Here is a 24,007-nt window from a genome sequence, read left to right as displayed (position 1 = left end):
CAATTTTTGTTTAGATCAGAGCCTAAAAGCATCCCTTGAATGCTGTTATTGCAGAACACTTCTCTCGCAATTATTAACAATGATAACACCAGGTTCGCATATCAACAATATTATGTAAAGGACAGAATGGTATTCACTGTAAATGTGACAGTGAATTGCAGACAGGCACAACAGAAAGAGTGTTACATATTGAGCTTTTGGCTAAAGCCTTCTTCAGAAAAGAAAACTTTCACACATTCACATAAGCAGGCACCCTTCATGCACATATGATCATTATCTCTGGTCGTTCCAGACAGAATTCAGTTCTCAAAAGCATCAATCCGGAATGGAGAGGGAAAGGGGAGGGATACCAGGATACTGATAGGGGAGAGGAAGACACAATCTCGTGGAGCATGCAGTGGCTAGATGGCAGCAGTACAAGGCTGCCAGATGCAGCATCGGGAGGCTGAATGGGAGGGGAAACTGGGAGTAGAAACAGAGGAGCAGAGAAGGGGAAAAGATCAGTGGATGCATTGGCAAAGGGTGGCAGGCAATGAGGGTAAGAGGGCCCACACTGGGAGGAGGTGTTGGGTGGAAGATGTGGGGATAGCAGGCTTCCATAAGTTGAGGCCAAGATAATTTTGGGAATAGAGAATGTACTGTAAGGATCTATCCTACTTGTGCAGTTCAGAAAAACTGGCGGTGGAGGACAGGATCCAGATAACACAGGTTGTGAAACAGCCATTTAAATCGGGTATATTATGTTCAGCTGCATGTTATGCCACAGGGCGGTCCACTTCGTTCTTCGCCACAGTTAGGAAGTGGCAATTCATAATGGGGGACAGCTGGCTGGTATATGACATGGCTGCTTTTACAGGTGGTCCAGCCTCTGCTGGGGTAGGGTACGATGTGACAGGACTGGAATTGGAAGAGCCAGGCAGGTGGATTTCGCAGGTTGTAATGGATCACCCTCCTCCAACATTGCCTTTTCTTTTTATAGAAATAACTGATGCCGTGTATACTATCGATTCTTGTATAGGTGAACATTATATCAGCTGTCTAACTGAATGAACTTCATATGATTTTATATATGGTGTGTGATGTTTTAGGCTAAAATGTATAAAAAGAAATTAATTTGTTATGCTCTGTACGTACAGTTAAAATTAATTTTATTTTAAAACTACTGGAAATTATGAAAATATCTGACATATTTAAAATTCATATTATTAATTGCACAATCAAACACTAATTATTTAATTTATTTCTGGACACATTTATAAAAAAAATTATATAACTTGAAGATTCTTCTTTTGCCTTGATAGTTTGTAAACTCTTTTGCTTTGAAAACTCTTTGGAATATTGTGAATACCGCAGAATGGTAGGAGTTGTGGGCATGCCTCTGATGGAAGTAGACATTTTTCTAGGTTTGTAAACAACAATCTAATTATTGGTTTTTCTGAAATGGAATTGTAAAGTTAGTGTGATATAAAAGAGTGGGATAAAATAAAAAGATATTCATAGCAACAGGCAAATCTTCATCAGTTATTCAGTTCAACAAGAACCCTCAAGGTTATAAAAATTACAGCCTCAAGAATGTTCCCTAGACACAAGACTTGGAGCCAAAACCAATGAGATAATGAAGATAAGCAAAACGTTTTTCTTTTGTGTATCTTATGCCTCTTGAAGCTTTCGAAAATAGTGAAGAGACTAAGAGAATTTTAATAGTGATGTGTGGGAGGGTAAGATTACAAGTGTGGGCATCAGCTGGGATCTGTTGACTGATAACCAAATCTTGCCTGTTGCAGAAGAAAACAGGACAGTACTTTTGTGCTCTGTGCCATTTCCAGTTTTCATATACTTATGGAAACTCCAATCACTCAATGAAAGAATACCAGTGATAAGAATTTCATATGATATCAACAACGACGGACCGGAAAAATTGAAAGAAGACTTGACAACTAAAATGAAGGGCATAAAAAAAGCACAGACTATTTGTGAAAGTAATATTTTTGGTGGGATCATGTGATTGCTAGGAAAATGAATATAGAGATGAGGGTGATGGTGATGAAGTGAAAGCTGCTGGATGTAGTCTAGACAGATTTGAAGCAAGTTAAAGTTCAGAAAGCAAAGAAACAGTGAAAACCAATATTATTCAGTTGATTTTGGCAAAATTGAGTGCAGTTCATGATTAGTTAATAGAAATAAAAGCAGATAACAATAGCAAATTTTGTGCAGTTAATGATCAGTTAACCGAAAAATTTACTTCACTATAAGGACAATTAAGTGTCAGGAAGTCATTTCTGAAAGTATTTGTATGGAGTGTAGCCATGTATCGAAGTGAAACATGGACGGTAAATACTTCGGACAAGAAGAGAATAGAAGCTTTCGAAATGTGGTGCTACAGAAGAATGCTGAAGATTAGATGGGTAGATCACATAACTAATGAGGAGGTACTGAATAGGATTGGGGAGAAGAGGAGTTTGTGGCACAACTTGACCAGAAGAAGGGATCGGTTGGTAGGACATGTTCTGAGGCATCAAAGGATCACCAACTTAGTATTGGAGGGCAGCGTGGAGGGTAAAAATCGTAGGGGGAGACCAAGAGATGAATACACTAAGCAGATTCAGAAGGATGTAGGTTGCAGTAGGTACTGGGAGATGAAGAAGCTTGCACATGATAGAGTAGCATGGAGAGCTGCATCAAACCAGTCTCAGGACTGAAGACCACAACAACAACAACGATTTACAAACGATTTTTCCTTAAGTTTGATTTCTAAAATGTCTTGTTTATGATTCTGAACACCTAATTCAGACTTAACTACAGACCATACTGCCCTTGTTTTATTTTTCTGTCATAGAATGAATTAGTTATTTGCCATTTGTTTCAAGGCTTTCACGACTTTTTTTAAAAATAGTTCTATAGTTTCTAACATATTTTGCAAAATCAGGATGTTTGTTGTACTTCAGCTGATTGTGTAGCTTCCTTTTCCTCTCACTCGATATTTTTATTCCTGGTGTGCATAATAATAATAATAATAATAATAGCTTTATTCAACATCGAATGGTACATGCACATGTACAAAGAAACTGTAATGATTAAAGTTATTTGTACAATACACAAGACACATTCTTCTGAATACGTCATTAATTTACAACAAAATTACAATAAGATGTTTACTGATTTCTATTCACATAATTTCACAAAGCATTTGTTGTTCTTCATATAAGTATGGTACTCTTCTAATTTGTACAAAGGGTGTTTTACTAAAAATTTCTTAAGCTGATGTTTCAGTTTAACTGTAGGAAGAGTCATGACTGCACTAGGCAGTGCATTAGCTAATTTTATACCTGCGTACTGAGGCCCCTTTTCGTAAAGTGCTGTTCTGTGGCTGCCAATGTAAAATATTTCTTTATTTCTAGTATTGTACTGGTGGAAATCTGAAAAAGTGTTTGGGTGCAGTCTTTTCACAAGCAATATGGCTTTTAGAATGTATGTGTTTATAACAGTTAACACCTCTGTTTTTGGAAACAAGTTGCGACAAGATTCCCTATATTTTGCTCCACAGATTATTCTCACACCCCTTTTTTGAACAATGAGTAGCTTATCTAGATTAGTTTTGGTTGTTGCCCCCCATATTTCAATACCGCAATTCAAGTGAGAGGAGAAAAGAGCATGGTATGCAGTCTTTAGAACTACAGTGTCTCCACAGAACTTGCTAATAGTACTGATTGTAAATATATTTTTTGCCAACTTAGTTGCTAGGGAGTCAATATGTGTGTCCCATTTCAGGTTGCTTTGGATTCTTACGCCAAGGAATTTCACACTAGACTCTTTCTTTACCAATTCGTTGCCAATGTATAATTTAATTTCATTATTCAAAGTACTTTTGTTAAACTCCAGCAAACATGTATCATTCCATGTAGGCTTTCACGGCCAGCGTCTTTATCAGTAGCCCGGAAGAGTTTACTGATCCAGCAAACATGTTTTACTGGTGCTTACATTTAAGGGGCTTTCATTAAAAAACTGAACAATTTCTTTTGTCACATTATTACACTCGGCCTTTAGTTTATTACATGATTCCTTTTCACACACAATGGACGTGTCATCGGCATACAGAACCATTTTGTAATTTATAATATAGTATTTAATACCATTTACATAGATCAAGAACAGAAGGGGGCCCAACACCGAGCCCTGGGGCACGCCATATTTTATGCAAGTGATCTCTGATTTGTAGACACCACTTTCCGTTTTAAGTAGAACAAACTGTTTTCTATTGCTCATATAACACTTTATTAGGTCATAAGCAGCGCCTCTAATGCCCATGTTCCATAGCTTGTCTAATAGGATGTCACCATTCACACAATCAAAGGCTTTTTCCAGGTCTAGGTATACACCTGCCACATGTTCCTTGCTTTCGATACCTCCTAACACTTCTTCAATTAGTTGAGCAGCTGCAGTGCTAGTTGATTTACCTTTTAGGAATCCATTTTGATTTTCAAACATCAGGTTGTGTTTGTTAAGAAAGTTTATAATCCTGTTGTGTATAACTTTCTCAACTATTTTGGAAAAGACAGGAAGGATTGAGACTGATCTCTAGTTTTCTATTTTGTTGTTGTCACCTTTCTTAAAAATGGGTGTTACGTGTGCTATTTTTAGTCTGTCTGGAAAGGTGCCTGATTCTATTATATTGTTGACTGCTACAGACAGAGGTACAGAGAAATTTTGGCTACAGGCTTTTAAAACATAAATATTTAGGCCATCATGCCCAGCTGAATTAGAGGGTTTTAGAGAGCTAATGATGCCCATTATTTCTGCACAGTTTGTGGGGGCTAGATATATACTATGGTGACATGTATAGGGAAGAAAAACATTCATTAAAAATATTTACAATTTCCAGTTGGTCTTTTATGAGCATGCCACTGTGGTTAATAATGAAATCCATACAGGATTTGTCATTGCAGGTTCTAAAGCTGTTTATGACTGCCCAGATGCCAGCAGTTACGTTGTGTGAGTTTTGAAGCTTATTTGCAGCATAGTTTGCTCCTGGTCTGTGTGAGTAAGTCCTTATAGTGTGCTTGATATATTTCGAAGGCTTCCTTTACCTCAGGAATCTCTCTATTATTCAGCATTGCACTGTGGAGTAGTTTTAATTTTTCCCTCGCTTCAGTGGCATTACTATTTACCCAAATACTTTGTTTATATTTTTTGTTTGTTTCTTTTTTGTGATTACAACTGGGCATGTGGTATCAAAGCAGTAATACAAGTCAGCAGCAAAGCTATCATATGAAAAGCTATTATTTTCAAACCATTTTATTTGTGCTAGCATGCAGTTTAGTCTATTTATGTTGTCATTATACATTATTCTCTTAGTTACAAACTGTTGCTTTGTGGTGACAATGGGGGCCTCATGGAGCTCCAATTTAAGCTGTACTGCATGGAGATCTGAGATGGCTAGTTTTAAAACCGATGCACTGTGGGATAGGTGGGTCATGTTTGTTATTATGTTGTCAAGATATGTTTTACTATTGTCAATTTCTCTAGTTGTTTCCTGAATGAGTGTATTACTGCACAAACTGAACTTGTTCTTGTTCCACTATTTCGTCGAGAATTTGGAACCTGTTTTGAGTAATGACGGCAGGAAAGCTTTCCTTGTTTTTCAGTTTAGGCCTACAGTTGTTCATCAGGCGCTTTTGTTCAAATTCACACACCTCCTTACTTAAAAGAGTAACTTCAGCCTTTAGGCTCTGGATTTCACTTACAATATTGCCGACTAGTGCAGATAATTCACACCTACAGTCACAAATTTTTGCTTTATGATAGTTATCTGAGTTCTTAATGCAGCACTGACTACAGTTCCAGCATGTTATAAATTGATTATTTTCTTTCACAGATGAGTCCACTTTTGCACATCGAAAACGATACGAGTTATTACATTCCTTGCACGTGATTCCAAAACACATGTTCAAATGTGTGTGAAATCTTATGGGACTTAACTGCTAACGTCATCAGTCCCTAAGCTTACACACTACTTAACCTAAATTATCCTAAGGACAAACACACACATCCATGCCCGAGGGAGGACTCGAACCTCCGCCGGGATCAGCGGCACAGTCCATGACTGCAGCGCCTATTCCGCTAGGCTAATCCCGCACGGCACACGTGTTTCCGGTTTTTAGTACTTTTCCACATTTTTTTTTTTTTTTTTTTTTTACACTTTTCCCCGTCAAAATACGAGTTTTTACATAAGCTAAGAACTTTACCATTACTATTTGCCGCAATCTTGACACTTTCTTGATGTTTTGTTGCAATATGATCTTGGTGGGAAAGTTCATTAAATAAATACTTCAAGAAAATTGTTTAAGAATGCACTAAAGTTATCATTTGTTTAATCATCCCCAAAACACCAATTAACTTTACTTAGTTTCTCAAAGAATATTTCGGTATTTGTTTTACTGAAACTTCTTTTGACATATGTTTTTCTTATATTACGTTTATCAGTTTTTGGCAGTGATAAAAATAAAGCTGAGTGATCAGAAAGTCCTAAGCCTAGACAGAATTTATGTACATTATCAAAGTAGTAATTTGTTACAATGTTGTTGATGCATGTTGCTGAGTGAATATTTTCTCTGGTGAACTCTGAAAAATTTAGTTTAAAACCAGACTTTTTAATTGAATCAATAAATGTTGTTGATTCTTTATTGTCATTTGCAGTGTTTATATTAAAAACCGCTGCTATTACAATTTTTTCTTCTTTTCTTTCTTTAGTTTATCTAGCAAGCACTGGAATTTAGAGAGGAATGGTGTGACTAAAGCCCTTTCTGGAATTCTATAAATTGAAATGATCAACATATTGATGTCTTTAAGCTCTACAACAACAACTTTAGAATATGCAATCATCATTTTAACAATTAAAATCTGTTTTCACTTCATAGCTTACACAAGAGTCCAGGAGTATGCAGCAACCTCCATGAGATTTTTTCTCTCTGCAGTAGGTGGTAGCAACATTGAAGCTTTCAATTTTATTTAAAATATTTATTGTATTAGAGCTAAGCCAGAGTTCATTTAAACAAATAATTTTTATGTTTTTTCATTCTGAGAGAAGAATTTGTAACTCATCGAGTTTGTAGCTTAGCCTGCTGGAAGATTCTGAACTTAAGCCATTTATATTCCAGTGCATCAAATAATAACTTTTGCTTGTTTTAATTTTATTAAGCGTACATTTTTGTACACACTCTTTAGCAGATTTCTTTTCAGCTAACAGGCATTTTCTTTTACATCCCCTCCAGTAAATATTAGTTTCCCTTAGTTTTAATGATTTTACAAACATCCATAAACATTTTGCTGAAGGTCATCGATCCTAGTTTGTTTAGATGCAGTCCATCCTTGGCTAGACTGTCCTTGCCCAAAAACTTATTTGAGTTTATAAATATTGCACCTAGTCTGTCACAGTACTCATTAATTCTGCAATAGATTTGATTGATAATTCTGCAATTGATTCGATTGATATAATCATCTCACCAACCTCCTGTTTATGATTTCACTGATCACTATCCTGGAAGCAGGGTAAATTTTTCTGGCTGATTGGATTATATTTTTTGATTCATTAATTTCCTCTTCACTGTATCCTCAGAGGGAATTTGTTCCGACATGGATGAAAACAGCTTTGTAATTTTTGTTCGCTTCTATTTCAATGTTTTCTATTGAATTTGTAATATTTTTGAAATAGTTACTGAGCTGATGGGACCTAATTCCTGGGCGGACATCAACTTCACAGGCTGGCACTCAAACATTTTTCAGCATGGAATCGCCAATTATGAGAAATTCATTTTCAGCTACACCTCTAATACTAAGACGTCTTTTGTTCTCAAAATTTCTACATGTCCATTTATATGTAGTATTTATGCCTACTGAGTCTGTGATGATTTAAGTGAGAGTCGCAGAATACCAGTCCAGTCAAAGCAGTTTTTCACTAATGTTATGCAGAGTAATGATCCAAACAGTAAAGGTGAGTTATCTGTAAGCCTACAGAATAAAGGTGAAATTTTTTTGAAATTTGTTTGGGACCAGATTGATTATAACATAGATAAACGTGCTTTCTGGAGTAAGTAAGCTGTCATTAGTCAAAATTTGTATCCAAATTGGTGGAATGAAGTAAATGAAGATCTAAGTAGGAAATATAATTTTGACAGCAATATATTTTTTGTTCCTTCTGTAGTAAGTGATGTTAACAGTATTATGGAATCCATTCAGTGTGTTCAATCTTTACCTGACTACATGTGTAACCAAAGTAAAGCCATGATAACAGTAGAGTTGATAAAACCCTCCAAAAACAGTCCAGATGTAGTATTTGATGAAACTGAAAGTGATCTCTTACATGAACTGTCCAATAACAAAGATGATGATTCAGATTTTGGATGTAAGATTGATTAGTAGAACAGGAACTGTTTGACTGACAGACGTCATCCGATTTGTGGTATATCTGAACAATTTAGAGACAAGATAAATATAATAAGAATTTTGTGGAAATGCCTGTGGTAGGTGTAAAGATAAGAGGAGCTACAAGTAAGCAAAGCAAACTGGTAAAATCTCAGATATGTGTGTATGTACGTATTCAACTGAGGACCTAGAAACTATAGAGAGGCTTCACCCCAGCCGTAGGCCTCAGTGGTACACAACCCCACAACGGGCTACAGCAGTCCACTCACCCCACCACTACCCCACCTCAAACCCAGGGTTATTTTGCGGTTCCGCCCCCAGTGGACCCCCCTGGGAATGTCTCATTCCAGACAAGTGTAACCCTAATGTTTTTGTGGTAGAGTAAAGGTCGGGACACAAACGTCCGGGCCATGTCAGGGCCGAGTGCTGGACGATTGACAGCCATGCTCCAGTCCATTCCCGCAGGGGCCACACATGACCGGGGCATGTCCGTGTCTTTGTTGTTCCTTGTAGTGACTCGGACGTGGTGATCTGTGTTTCTGTTTGTGAAAGCTGTAAAATATGTTCGCTAATTTTCGTAATAGTGAATTAGAAACTTACAGCACTTGCTTTAGACGAAGAGGAAAAAGAACGAAGGCAAACAAGAAGAAGAAAATTATGGATCCATAGTGCCTGGAAAACAAGACCAGTACAGGGAGAGTTTCGAACATTATTTTCTCATCTCATAGATGATGAGCCTAAGTTTTATGAATATTTTAGGATGACACAGTACACCTTCTGTGAACTTTTAAAGTAACTAGAACCAAGACTGAGAAAAAACGACACTTTCTGGGGAGTATCAGTTTCACCCAAAGAATGACTGGCTGTTTTTTTTAAGGTAGGTTAAAGAAAAGTACACAGAACACAAATAAATAAGAAGTTTTAAGGACAGCATTTTTACTTTATTTCTTTAGTAATTGAAAGATAAATACATAAGTTAGTAAATAATACAGTTAAATTTCTACTACTCTAAGAAAAACAAATGAGTGAATTAGTTTCTGAAGCTGATGAGGATGCAGGGGAACTTGGAGGATGATGGCTTTGGTTATTTATATACGAATTGTGAGAATCCCTTTGCAGATCCAAAAGCTGCTGTGTAGCTTCTGTTGACTCATTTTCTGCAGGTGAAGGATATGGTGTTGAAACAGATTTTGCTGAGGAATTGGAGGATGATGGAGTGAATTGATGGACTGATACGTCATTCATGAGTTGCTTCAGTTCAAAGTCATATACAATTGAAAAAATCCTACTTTTAGCTTGATGAAAAAGTAGTGGATGCAATGATTTTAGGGCTGATGCTATACCAGTCAAAAAAGCATCAACTGGGTTTTGCATTTCTCTCTGTTTTTCAGCTTTTTTCTGCCAAAATGTAAGCCATGAGCTTGCCTGATGCAGATTCTTGTGGTTTAACCTCACGCTGAAATTTTTGTTTCAGTGGTGGTTTCATAAACGTGTTCTTATTTGAAGTGACAGACGAATGAGCTGAGGATGTCTGGGAATGCCGAGTGTGCTCTATCAAATTCTCTGTTTCACTACCCTGGGTTTTAGTAATCCATTCTTCATCTGCAATGTCTTCTTGTGTAGACTCTGTTTCGTTTTCAACAATAGACTGCTCCTCTTGGGAATCTGTATTTGATTCTTGTTTATGCTCATTATTGTTTTGCATGTAAGGAACATTGGAAACTGCTTCTCGTGCTACCATGTAAGAGATCTTCATACTCATATTCATGTTGATGAACAGCAGCTTGTCCTGAAACAGTTTTCTTTTTCTGCAGGGTCTTCCTTAGTTGGTCACGAACAGATGCCCATTTATTTATTTATTTTTCCATTCCTCTATTCCACCTGTAGCAAAAATATTTTAAGTTGTGTATTTATATTACAAGGTTTAAAATGCTGCAAATATTTTATAGATTATACAGTATTTCTCATCTTATACAGTTCAGTTTTTTTTCTTCTTCAGGTTCCTTGCTACAGGAGATTCCTTTAAAACTATTTCCTTCAGCTACAGGTTGGGAAAATCCACAGTTGGAGCTATCGTCCATGACACCTCTAGAGCAGTTATCGATTTATTGTTAGAAGAGGTGATGCCTGTGCCGAATGAAGAAAAATGGAATGCTATAGCCGAGGAGTTTTGGACAAAATGGCAGTTTCCAAACTGCGTTGGATCTTTAGATGGAAAGCACGTAACAATACAGGCTCCAAACAACTCAGGAAGTCTCTATTGGAATTACAAAAAAACATATTCCATTGTGCTTCTTGTTCTGGTTGACCCATGTTATAATTTTATTGCAATAGACATGGGAGCATACAGAAAAAACTCTGATGGAGGCATTCTAGTAAATTCAAACCTTGGAAAGTCATTGGAAAACAATACGCTTAACGTCCCAAAGAGTAAATCTTTACCCGGAACTGATGTTGAACTTCCAATGGTAATTGTAGGCGATGAAGCTTTTCCTCTCAAAACATACTTGATGCGACCATACCCTGGCAGGAACTTAACAAATGACAAGGCTATATTTAATTATCGTTTGAGTCGGGCAAGAAGAATATCTGAAAATGCATTCGGTATATTGCAACAGAAATTTCGAATATTTAGAAGAATCCTTCAGGGAGATCCTAATAACCTTACAATGACTGTGACAGCTGCGTGTGTACCGTACAACTTTATTCGAAAAATGGAAGGTTATAGGGTGCCCGAACAGAGGGTGGAACAAAAGGAAACTGCTGAGGGATCCGGAAGATCATTAAATCTTCTAAATCTACCTTGAATTCGTGGCAGATCAACAGATGCTGCATTTGCTGTACGAGAACAACTCAAAAATTTCCTGAATTCTCCACAACGGACTGTGGAATGGCAAGAACATGTCACCTTGGCGATATAACGATGACATAAACCAAACATCTGTTTGTAAAATAAAAAGTAAATAAATGTCTTTCGGGTATTAAAACTTGTATAGTTTTTATCTTACCTTTGGCTTGTAGATCTGTTGAAACTGTCTTCCAAATTCTGTCTTTGCACTCGATATTCCTGTAGTTTTCACTTCCCTGATCGTAAAGAACAGGAAACTTATGAACTTCTTCTATTAGTCGTTCCACTTCCATGTTTTGTACACAGAACAGTCTTGCGCAGTTGCAAAGCTCACAAGACAGTTCTACCGTCAGGCCGTGTCCGTCACGTGAAAAATTAAACACGGCGAATCTCACCCAGCCCAGCCTGGCCCCGGGCCCGGCCCATTGACATTCCCCGTGAACGGCCCAGTCAAGTGGGGCCCGCTACATTTGTTTTAATGATTTATTTCGTTGTCAGGGTGACGGCCGAAACTCGGACGTGTATCGATACGGACACGGTCCGGACATCGGTGTCCCAACCTTAATGATGATGTACGCATACGTGGAGACAGTGTCTGCACAGCACTCGCTGACATAGTCTAACTGAGCCGGAATAAGGGGAACCAACCAACATTCGCCAAGGCAGATGGAAAACCAGCTTAAAAACCATTCACAGACTGACAGGCACACCGGACATCGACACTGATCCACTGGGCAGATTCGTCCCAGGGACTGACACACCTTCCCGCTCAGGAAGCAGTGCATTAGACTGCAGTAAAATCTTAGGTACTTTTAACATTTAGTATAGAAGACAAGACCCTTGAACAAGGATGCTTAGTGTTCCCTAGTCTGGAAGCAAATATAATTCTCGGTATGTATTGGATAGTGAAAGTTGAGGATTGTTTTGGATGGAGTGCTAAGGAATTGTTTATTTTGGAACCTAAAAGTAATACTCATATGAAAACTAATTTCTGTTGTGAACCAAGGTGAGTACCAGGTGTTTGATGATAATATAGATTTTGGTTAGCCCAAGGATCAGGATTTTGAAAGTGTGGTAGGCCCTAAAGTAAGGGAAGCTACAACTCTTAATGATCTACAAAAGGAACAACTTAGAAATTTGTTATTGGAGTTTAGGAATGTGTTTAGTGAAAAAACAGGCAAAGTGAAAGGCTGTCAGTGCATACTTCACCTTAGAAATCATCAACTTTTCTTTCTCAAGCCACAAAATATATCATTTTCAAAAAGGAAAGAAGTAGAGAAAGAAATTCAGAAAATGGAAACATGGGGTGTAATTGAGAGAAGTAGGAGTGCTTACAATAATACAATAATAATAAGTTGTTTTGGACTCTAGACATCTGAAAAAAATGTCTTATCAGAGAGAATGACCATCCCAAGAACAACTCTGAGGGGAGTTTAGAAGCAAGCGACCTCCAGCTGATGGAACATGAAATGGAAAAGCATCGCAATAAGGAAGCGTGCCGTTATGGGATGTTTTCCTGTGCACCACCATTTAGTTTGGTGTCGCTTTGCATTTCTCAGCCTCCCTCGAAGTATAGTACCACCCTACCATCTCCCGTCTAGTTGATGCACCTTAATAATCGACTACCTGCTCCTTTCCCAAATTCATAAATGGCTTCACCATTATGTGCCCATCATGGCCCATTCAACTCCTATGTGTTGATTCATTCTCAAAAGGAGTTGAAATATTCATCACAACCATCCCTAAATCCACTCTAATGTTACTAATTTACCTGGACTGTGTTTTGTAAATGGTTTGTTCCAATGCCTCAAGGCGTCGCTCATTCAGGACATGCGCTGCTGCACAGCTATCTCAGCATTACATGTGCCGCACAACTGTTCCGCTATCTCAGTGCTCCACACACCAAACTGCTGCTCTACAATACCAGCACTAACTTGACACCTGCCTCTGTCTGTTTCTGCCTCTTGCCAGTTTCATAACGCAACCAGCCTCACCAAGTACCGAGTTTCATAAATTGTTTTACCACTCAGTGTTAGGTGCCTTTTGTATGATTAGAGGTGTCGAGCGATGTCCGACCCACTATGCATTACCAGTTGATAGCTGATTAATAATTGGTACCAAATAACTTGCATTTTTCTCCTCTTATGGTTTTATGTTAGGTTTAATCATTTCAGAATCATTTTGCTGCGTAGCAATGCACTTGCTATATCATATATGTTATTTCATTCAGGTATTTTTATAATTTACGCCAATGGTGTTGTACAATATGCACTTGCATTTTATATTTATGACTCCAGTAGGTAAAGACCCATCACAGCCCTGTATTTTAGATATGTTGCACTACAGCAACACTCCCATTACCTAAGAGTCCCCTTCAGTCGTGATACATGACTTTAAGAGATAGCGATTCCGGAATCCTATTATGCGCCATGTTCGTGCCCATAGCCAGATTGGTATGTTTAGAAGAGAGTGAGACACCCAACTTATATAAAATACCCAACAGAGAAGAGTTGAATGCACCCCTGAAGTTGAGAAGAAGTGCTCTACCCTCTCACTATAGAGCAGTAAGCGAGATAGATTTTCTGGTAGGACAGAAGTAATTTAAGTTGCACCCAAGTAAATGAAGAACAGTAGTTAGCACCCCATGTGCATGTTGCACATGCAAGAGTTCACCCAGGTTTTGTTGTTGTCCACCCTACTTCTTACGAAGTAATTTATCGACAAAATAAAGATGTTACGAGCGAGCACGGAAATCGGCACTGCTACTATTTGGGTACAATGCCCCTGTCATGCGTTTAGGGAGTGAGAGACACCTGTTTGCTTATTCTAACAAACACACCCATTACGTAACAAGATTGAAGCACCCACTGAAATAAGCACTACATTGTTGATGATTAGCACCCATGACGTGATGTCATCTCTCAAGCGCAGTAATGCATTATCTTGTTAGAAATATAGTTAGCAAGAGATTTCCACCCTAATGAATAAAAGTTTTATGGTACAATGTCGCAGTAGTTCGCACCCCCTTTTTTTTCTTTTTTTTAGCTCACCCTGTTACTTTAGAGATTTTGGGAATACTGCAGTAGTTAACCCCCACAAGACGTAGTCACCCTATGTCTTCCTTGCCCATGCATTGCACTGGGTTACTACCATCGCTTTCAGTCGCTCATCTATTCATTCCAACCTCAACCATTACTTTGTACCTCCCTCCTCCAGGGCTGTGTGCCTTACATGATGCAGTTAGCACCCACAGAGTGCCCAGCTGATCGGTTTATTCTTTCAGTTTTTGCTTTCATAAGCTGATCGCCTACCTATCTCTTACATCTATACTTCATTGACATTTCACAAGGCTCACCTTCTTCTCATCCCTGATCAACAGCCAATGCTACTCAGACATATTGTCGTCCCCCAGAGGGAGGGGGAAGAAAAACCCTGTGACTAGTGGATATATCAAAGCTGAATCATTCTTATTCTGAAACTTGTTACCCCATTCCTTATTCTTCAAGGTGAACACCCTTCCGGTTTGCTGCAGGTGGGCCACTCGGCATAAATGGCCAATATGTCAGGCTACCTTCGCATCGCAATCGCGGACGACTGTCCATGATTACACCCAGAAAAAATCCTGCGTTAAACGCAACATGTCTTTTCCCATTGGTCAAATCCCTTTTCTTCCTAAACTCCAACATCCATTACTAAAGCTTCTGATTCAGCAAATCACTTATGAAACCACAACATACCACAAATTCCACCTACGAATCAATTGCACCATACCCTCCTCATTCCCTCACTACCATGTTGCTACTAACTGATACCCCTGCAGTTCTTTGGAACCTTTCCTGACCATTTATTGTTTTTCTGTCCGTGCTTTCTGTTTTTCGTAAGTGGTAGTTCCTTGATTGGTTAACTCAGTGCATGAAGCTATGAAAGAGAATTGATCTGTTCTACCCCTGTAAGTTGATAACAGAGGATAAATGACTTCTGGATGTTATCCCCCAGAGGACAGCAAAGTTTTGTTGATATGAGGATATGTAATATGTCATTTTATTCAGGTTATTAGTGAACAGGCAAGAGTTCCTGTGTGTGTTGTGGTAAGTGGTGTTAAATAGTCTGTTTTATGCTGCCACCCCAGAGGTCAGAACAGAACCATTAGCCATGATTCATTTTACCATGCAGTGAGTTTTCAGTTGATGCAAAGTTTTGGAGTTGTTTAAATTGCATGTTATGTTACCAGTGAATGCTTACTATAAGTAGAGCATGGCGTGAACACCTGGACTGGAACAGCTGTCGCGTTGCAATAAGGCAGTCACGCCCCCAAATGCTACCAATTCTCTCCCTATTCTTTGTCTTGTCTGAAGTAATTAAGTCTAATTTTCATGTGATTTATATGTCATAGTTGAGTGCCATAGTGCACACAAGTCTGTTAACCATCGACATTTCACCCGCCACTACAACCTCAAGTTATTACTTACTACTTTTTCATCCACTGTAATATTTCCCTTCCATAACATAACTACCAGCTGGAGCTAACAGGATTAGTTCATTGCTATTTTATACTCTGTACCCTCACCCAGTAACAGCCACTATCATATGCTACAAATACTTTCAAGCAACCCAGCCCAAGCGTATGTTACTCAACGGTAGTGGTTTACTATTTAATAGCTCTCACGGTGATATCACTACCCCCACCTAGGAAGTGTTTGCACTCTTATCTTACACCAAAAATGTGAAACTCCCTCCTCTCCTGTGGTATTTACCAGAGCAACCGATTGTACTACCGTCGCCTAACAATTGGCCATCCCTCCCCAGTCAGTCACATTCCCAGCTGGTCCAGACCTTAACTGACCTGATAAACAAAGAGTTAGGGCAGATTACGCTAGACCATTCCACCGCACACATCACGGATTGGCACCACCACCAGTCTCTCAGTCGTATAGTTATTCCTATTTCTGTATGCACCCCTCTAATAATTATCCTAATTGGTTTATACCTATGGGTAGCCTTTAAAAAAGGACTGTTTGCATGATTACGGTCGCCCCCTCCTGCTGTCCCTGAACAGCAACCTCCTGGGGAATACCATGCCTAAGTTGTGAAATGGGGACAGGAGTGTTCTTTGCTGCCCCCATACTGTAGTAGTGAGTAGAAAGGAATAGTACACAAGTAAAATACACCCAAAAGAAAAGGTATGGCCCTCCTTTAGGGGTAAGCAACAAAGGATGCATGGGAATTGATTCAAAAGTGTCAACCCTCTTCCCCCCCCCCCCCCCACCCGCCCCCTTGTGATCTGTGCATTGCTCCTTCCAGAACCCCCGCTCATACACTCCGGCAGAAGTCACAGTGCATCACAGCATGCTGCTCCTCACCGTGGCCAGCGACCTTCGCCGCTGCCAGCGCCAACAGCTGATCACCGGACCTGGCGCCGCCACTCACCACGTCTCACACCACTGCCGCACCATCTGCCATCAACCAAGTTCTGTCACGCAAGTCTTCATCAGCCAACGCAAACATTGTCACACTTTCTTAAACAAATGCAAACTGAAAAAAAGGAAAGAAATCAAAGTGTATTGTCAAAATTATGTAAGGCCATCCTTCGCAGGAGCCCCACAGTAATTGTCAATTTACCACCCCCTCCCCATGCTTCACTTTAGCGGAGGGGAGAAGGGTGTACAGTAGGGGCCGACAATGAATGGATTTATTAGTATAAAAATCTGATTTTTATTTTTCACTTGATGTTCATCAGTGCCTTCTGCCTGGCAGCTAGTTGCAGCGTCTCAGTCACGTTGCCCGGAACCGGTCATAGCCAGTTTGAAACTCACGTGTTGAACCATCAGCCGCTAAATTCACGTGTTGCTGATGAGGTAATGCTACCAAACTGTGCATCTTCGACTTGCCCGACCAATAGAAAGACTTGGAGGTGGTAAAGTAGGGGTGGGACCGTGGCCAGCTGCTGGGAGCGGACACACCGTTCGGTCTCTTCTGCTGGCAGCTTCCGACCCAACCAGATGTTCTCCTCTCCTGCTCTCTTGGGCGGCAACCCATTCGGTATCGGCAGTTTCTATAGGCCTACCTTCCCTTTTTATGGCATTAAATTTTCATGCAGTTAAAAATATGTTTGATTTTTCACCTCAATGGGTACCTGCTGTTTTCTCCTCCTGGCCAATCCTGACGCATTAACACAGATATTGTTCAGACAGATTTATCTCTTCCTTTTTGTATTATGACAGACAGTAGTGATGTTGGATTGGGTGTTCATTTATTTCAGGAGGTTGAAGTTGATGGTGGTGTTGAACACAGATCTCTTATGTTTGCTAGTAGAGTATCGCAGAAACATGGAAAGACATACACTGTAAGTGAAGATCTTTTATCTGTACATTGGGCGTTCAAAAAATTTAAAAATTATTTACTAGGTCGCAAAGTTATCATCTGTACTGATCACAAAGCATTATGTTGTCTTCAGGTGAGTAAACTGTACCATAACAGAATTACTCGTTGGGCCTTGTTTTTACAGCAGTTCTATTATGAAATCAGATACATTAAGGGCACAGACAATATAGTTGCTAATGCTTTGTCTAGGCTACCTTTAGGAAGTGAATCATCTAACAATTTTGGAGGAGGAGAAAAAGAGTTTCAAATTATGTACTTGAAAGCTGTGAAGGAGGAAAAAGATATCTTGAAAATTTGCAAAGACATCCACAGGTATCAAAATCATGATCAAAATTGGAAATTGGTTAAGAGCATGTTGGGTATGAAAGAAGAAGAAAAGACGGAACAATATTGTACGGTATACAAGGGTATTTTATTCAGGAGACATAAGACTTACTCAGAGGACTGGAAACTATGTTGCCCGGAACAAAGTATTTATACTTTAATTACTTATACACATGAGAGTTTTGGTCATTGTGGATCAACCAAATGCACACAAAAGATTCAGGAAAATCTCAATTTTCATAACAAGGAGAGTCAAGAAGAAGACTGTCATCTGTGACAGATGTCAAAGAGAGAAGGTAAGTAACCACAGAAGTAGAGGCCGAATGCAAAACATACTGCCTAATAGCAACCTTGATATCATGCCTGTGGATATTTATGGACCTTTACCGAAGTTTAAGAATGGATTTTGTTACATTTTTGTGGTGGTTGATGTGTTTTCGAAGTTCATAAAGTTGTTTCCTCTCAAGAAAGCTACCAGTAAGCAAATCATCTCTAAGTTTGAAAACACATATTTTCATCAGGTGGATATTCCTAAAACAGTTATCTGATAATGGTTCTCAAATTACATCACAAGCTTCGAAAGATTTTGTTGATTGTGCAAAAATAAGACATATTCTAAACTCGGTGTTCCATCCTTCAAGTGAACCCACAGAAAGATGTATGAGAGAAATTGGCAGACTGTTTAGAACGTATTGCAGTAAGAATCATACCAGTTGGATGGATTATGTCAGTGATTTTGAGGATATTATGAGCAGCATAGAACATTCTTAACAGGTTTTTCACCATTTTAAATCATTTTTAATTGCAGACCAGCTAACTTCATTTCTGAAAATGTTGAGTTTCCACCATGTAAAACTCTGTCAGTGCAAGAGAGAGAAGAGCGTCTTGGTGGGCGGGGGTGGGGGGGGTGGGAGGTGGGGGGGAGTGGAGACATGATGGTAAAGGTAGATTTTCTAAGTTTGGGGTAGGAGATCTTGTGTTGGTGAAAGCCAAAGAGTAATCTTAGGTGTTGACATCTGAGATGGAGAAATTTTTCGATATTTATATTGGACCATTCAAAATTGTTGAAAATCCACATCCTATTGCATACAGGCTTGTGTATCCTAAATTTAAGAAGTTATTTGGTTATGCAATACCACTGAACTGAAAGCATAGAGACAGGGTCCATAAGTATTTCATTTTTATTTGTTTGTTCTTTTTCCATTATCATGAATTTAGTATGTAGAATGATGTGATTTCTAGAGTTCTACCTTATCCATTGACTGAGCTTAAATCTATTTGTAGATTCATAAAACTATGTAATTGTGTTTTGTTTGTCTGCCATTTGGTATGTAAGATGATGTAATTTCTAAAGTTGTTGTCTTATCTATTGACTGAGTTATAATTATGATACACTATATTCCCATTCCAGCACTACAAAGCCATCATTTCACCACCACACCCAGTCTTAATTTCTTTTATTTCTCTCCTTTCCGCTACTTACACCCTCCCCCCTCCGCACCTTCTCTCCTGCCCTCCGTCTAAACTGCAACACTTGACTGTCCGCCACTCCCACCATACTATCCCTCCCCCTCCCTGCACCAGCCTCCTCCTTACCCCCACCCAGACTGTGTGTGTGTGTGTGTGTGTACTGCTGACAAAGGCCTTAATGGCCAAAAGCTTTAATCGTGTGAATCTTTTTATTGTGCCTATCGCGACTCAGTAAAGAAAAATTGGAATAGTATCTGAGCATATCTGTGTGCAATACCTTATTAGTCCATTTTTTATTGCATTTACCTCTGTTTAACAATGTTTCATGTTTGAACACTTCAATTTCACCTGACATAAATCTGACTTTGAAAAATAACTAAGGGGAGTATATCTCATGTGATGTAAAGAAGGTATTAAACAGCATATTTAGTACACAAAACAATGTTTGTTCCAGGATTTGGTGTGAATGAAAGACAGAAAAGTACCTATTCGTTGGAGCATGTGATGAGAACTCTAAGGAGAAAACTGAAAGACGTGTGCGGGTCCACTCTCCACACTGCTGTATAGCTGTACCCTGTTGTACCAGTCATTTTGCAAGAGATCGTAGGTGCTGGGTAACGTACTTGAGCATCTGTCAACTGGACCTGTGTTGTGACTGATATTTGTGAATTGTTAGCCAAGACTGCCAAAGACTGTTATTCAGCATAAATGCATGTTTTTTCTTTTTTTTTTTTTTTTTTAAGTAGGGGGATTGACTTTCCCATACATTATGTAACTTTAAATCAGTATGTATTTTTTTATCATTTGTAAATGAATTTTCTAGGCTTTTATGTATGTGGTTTAGTTTGTATGGACAAGTTGCAAATAGTGAGGAAGACATTTACTAGTATGGATGATATAACAAGATGTATATCTGCTTTCATACACTGATTTTGGTCCTCAAGCTACTGGACTAGGTCATCATTCAAAACTAACTATGACTCTGCTTACCTGTATTTATCCCAAGTATTGTATCTGATTGGATATTGAATTGTGGACAGACTCATGCTTAGTTCTGTGTTTTGGGTACCCCTGATCATCACAACTCTCTGTGTATATGCGTACAACCATTGATTGAGGCTAGATGCTTCTCACCATTACTCCTTGCATTGATTATGAACTTTATTCATTTTATTGTGCCATAAGATATTTTTGCTGGTTTGTACCCAGTGTGGTTTGGATTCATGGGTCAATCCCTAGGTCGTACACTTAGGACCAGGTATTTTTCCATTATTTTGTTCCTTCATGAATCAACATATCCTCAAATACTCTGGTTTAAGTGGCTGGTTGATTTTGTACTATATTCCTACTTATGATCAAGTATATTCTTCTGGTGTGTACCTGTCATCGTGAGTTTTTCGAGTCTGTTCACTCATCGTATACTTACGCTCTGATATATTTTTTTTCCTCTTCTCTTTTGAAGATTTTATTGCATGGATTAAACTTAAAATTTGTAATTCTAGTAATTTACCTTGTCTCTGTAATTGTTTCTATAGTTTAATTATGTAATGTTGTAGTTTTGACTTTGTATTATTTGTCTTGTGACAGTATTTCCACAGATCTGAAAATCTGAATGCCATATCCTGATATATGTATAGATTATGACTTGTACAGTAGATATTTTTCTTATGTTTCCTGTAATATGTTATATATCAGATTCTTCTATACATCTATATTGTATCCTGGGCATCATTTTGTACACTGTGTGGCAAATCTGTCACAAAATCTTGTAATCATATTGTTTCCAAATTTTGTGAGGGATATATAGTTGATAACACGTAACTTGTATAGGTGAACATTATCTAAGCTGTTTCACTAAAAGAATTTCAGATGGTTTTGAATGTGATGCATTATATTTCAGGCTAAAATGTATAAAAATGAATTAATTTGTTAGTACTCTGAATGTACAGTTAAAATTACTCTTCTTTTAGATATATTTGAAATTATAAAATATTTTGCTTATTTAAAATTCATATTATTAATTGCACAATCTGATGTTAATTATTAAATTTATTTATGGACTCATTTATAAAATAATTATGTGGCTTTTTGAAGATTCTTCTTTTGTCAAGAAAGCTTGTAAACTCTTTTGCTTTGGTATACTGTAAGTACTGCAGAATATAAGAAGAAGGGGGAAAAAAAATCGTGTGGCATTGTTATCCAGGGAAGTTTGGGTGCCGAGTACCAGTCTTATTTCAGTCAACACCACATTGGGCAACTTGCACACCGGTGATGAGGATGAAATGATGATGAAGACAACACAACTCCCAGTCCACGAGCAGCAAAAATCTCCAACCTGTCCGAGAATTAAACCCGGGCCCACTGCAGGAGAGGGAAGCATGTTACCACTCAGCTAAGTAGGCGGACATGTAAGTGGTAGTGGGCATGCCACTGATGGACACGCAAGAATTTTTTTTTCTTTTTATTTTGTCTACAACAATGCAATTGATGGTTTTATGAAAATGGAGATTGTGAAGTCACTGTGGCATAAAAGAATGGGATAAAATAGTAACATATTCATAGCAACAGAAAGAATTTCATTAATTATGCAGTTCAACAGGAACCCAAAAATCAAATTACAGCCTCAAGAATGGAACCCTAGATGCAAGAACTGTGGCCAATAATAACAACAACAACAAGAGAAAATGAAGATAAGTAAAAAGTTTTTCTTTCGTATATTTTACACTTCTCTAAGTTTTCGAAACTTGTGCAGAGACAGAATTTTAACAGTGATGTGTGGGAGGGTAAGATTACAATGTGCAAAGTCTGCTGCTAGTGTTATTCAAAAGGAAAAATCCACATGACTTGGTAAACAGTATTAACTCCACTCCACTGGAGAAATGCCACTATTGCACTTCCCACAATGCAAGTGTGACTCGCATGTTGCTCATAATAAAGAGTCAATTGACGTAAGTATTCTTACTTTCACTGTTATCACGAGGGCTGAAAGTAATAACAGGGATTCCTGTCACAAACATTGATATATACATAATGGTGTCCCTCATGCATGTTGTATTTATCTACATGCAAACTACAGAGAAGTATCGGCCATTACACCACATAAGCCAACACTTGGCTTCTGCAGTTGTGTATAGGAACAGGCCACAGTCAGCACTGTGTATGGGAATTGCTCACTGTGTGGAAGTAGCTACACATACACGGCACCGGCGAACTGTACACTGTAATTGGTATCACTATTGTAATTGTGATGTTAATTTACCTGTCCGTCCATTCTAGGCATTAGACATGGTATTCACAAATGACGAAATGGTTGACATAATATTATTGTATGGAGAATGTCACCAAACTGGCACACACCGACCCACCCTTCCTTCATGAACATTGTTAGAATTCGTGCAACAGGGCAGCTGTCGCCTTGAATGTGTATCTGGAGCAGAGGAAGAACACATGAAGCAGCAGAGGTAGCTGTTCTGACGGCCACTGCAATAAACCCTCATGTAAGTATTCGTGAAATGGAGGGACAGATGGGAATCCCTCAGACAAGCATGATGCTGATTCTGCACAGGCATATCATCTGGTGATATATCAAAGCCTCCACGGCAACATTCTCAATAACCTGGAATACTGTGAGTGGGTTCTGCAGTAAGACCATGACTTTATGTGTTGAATACCTTTTATTGATGAGGCCATATTCACAAGCTATGTGAATGTAAACGTACATAATACACACTACTGGCCACTAGAAAACCTGCACTTGATTCGTAGGGTTGAGCATCAATGTCAGTGGAGTGTCAGTGCATAATGTGGTATTGTACAACATCACATCATTGGCCCATATTTCACTGATGGCATTCTTAATGGGCGATAGTACGAGTGGTTCCCGAGTTGTACCTTACCTTGACTGATGGAAGACCTATCCCTTCATTTGCATCAAATAATGTGCTATCAACATGATGGACGCCCATCACATAATGCCACAGTGGCGCAACAGACACAAAACGAACAATTCCCACATTAATGGATTGGACGGGGCAGTCACATACAGAGATTTCCAGCATTGTCACTGGACCTAACCCCCATTGACATTTTTTCTCTCTGAGGACATGTGATAGATGTGTATAAGCAGGTCCCAATAACAATGGCCAACATGAAAGCCACATTATCACTGCATGCACTGCAATAACCCCACAAACACTGACAGCCATGAGTGATCTGCGATGGAATGTGCCCAGCAGTGTTGCCAACCAAATGGCAATCTCTTCGAACATACACTGTAGCGTTTCGGCTGTGAGATGTGTGACCGCACACTGGCTTGCTTTTTTGTATTACAGAGAACATGTTTGTTTTGTTGGTACTACTGTATGTTTATGCACCATCTGCAATGGTACAATTTTGTAGTAGTCATTAAAGATGTTCAGCAAGTGGCATGTACCATTTTGTAATTGCTGTACAACTACGAACAAATAGCATGTATCCCTCTGTGCAACCCTTTGACAGCCATAAATATTGTTTACTCTGGCCAATGGTTATTGTTATTTCATTACCGTTGCTGTTGAAAAGTTCAAT

General features: G+C 38.7%; 1 protein-coding gene across 1 annotated transcript in view; it reads right to left on the bottom strand.

Moving 5' to 3' along the window:
• LOC124802543 (serine/threonine-protein phosphatase 6 regulatory ankyrin repeat subunit A-like) overlaps window positions 1-24,007 on the bottom strand; it is a 407,755-nt gene that overhangs the window by 366,964 nt on the left and 16,784 nt on the right. The gene's annotated exons all lie outside the window — the stretch shown is intronic.

Source organism: Schistocerca piceifrons, chromosome 1 (assembly GCF_021461385.2).
Source record: "Schistocerca piceifrons isolate TAMUIC-IGC-003096 chromosome 1, iqSchPice1.1, whole genome shotgun sequence".
Classification (NCBI taxonomy): Eukaryota; Metazoa; Arthropoda; class Insecta; order Orthoptera; family Acrididae; genus Schistocerca; species Schistocerca piceifrons.
The sequence above is the reverse complement of the archived record's forward strand: the minus strand, read 5'-3'. Positions and strand labels throughout refer to the sequence as shown.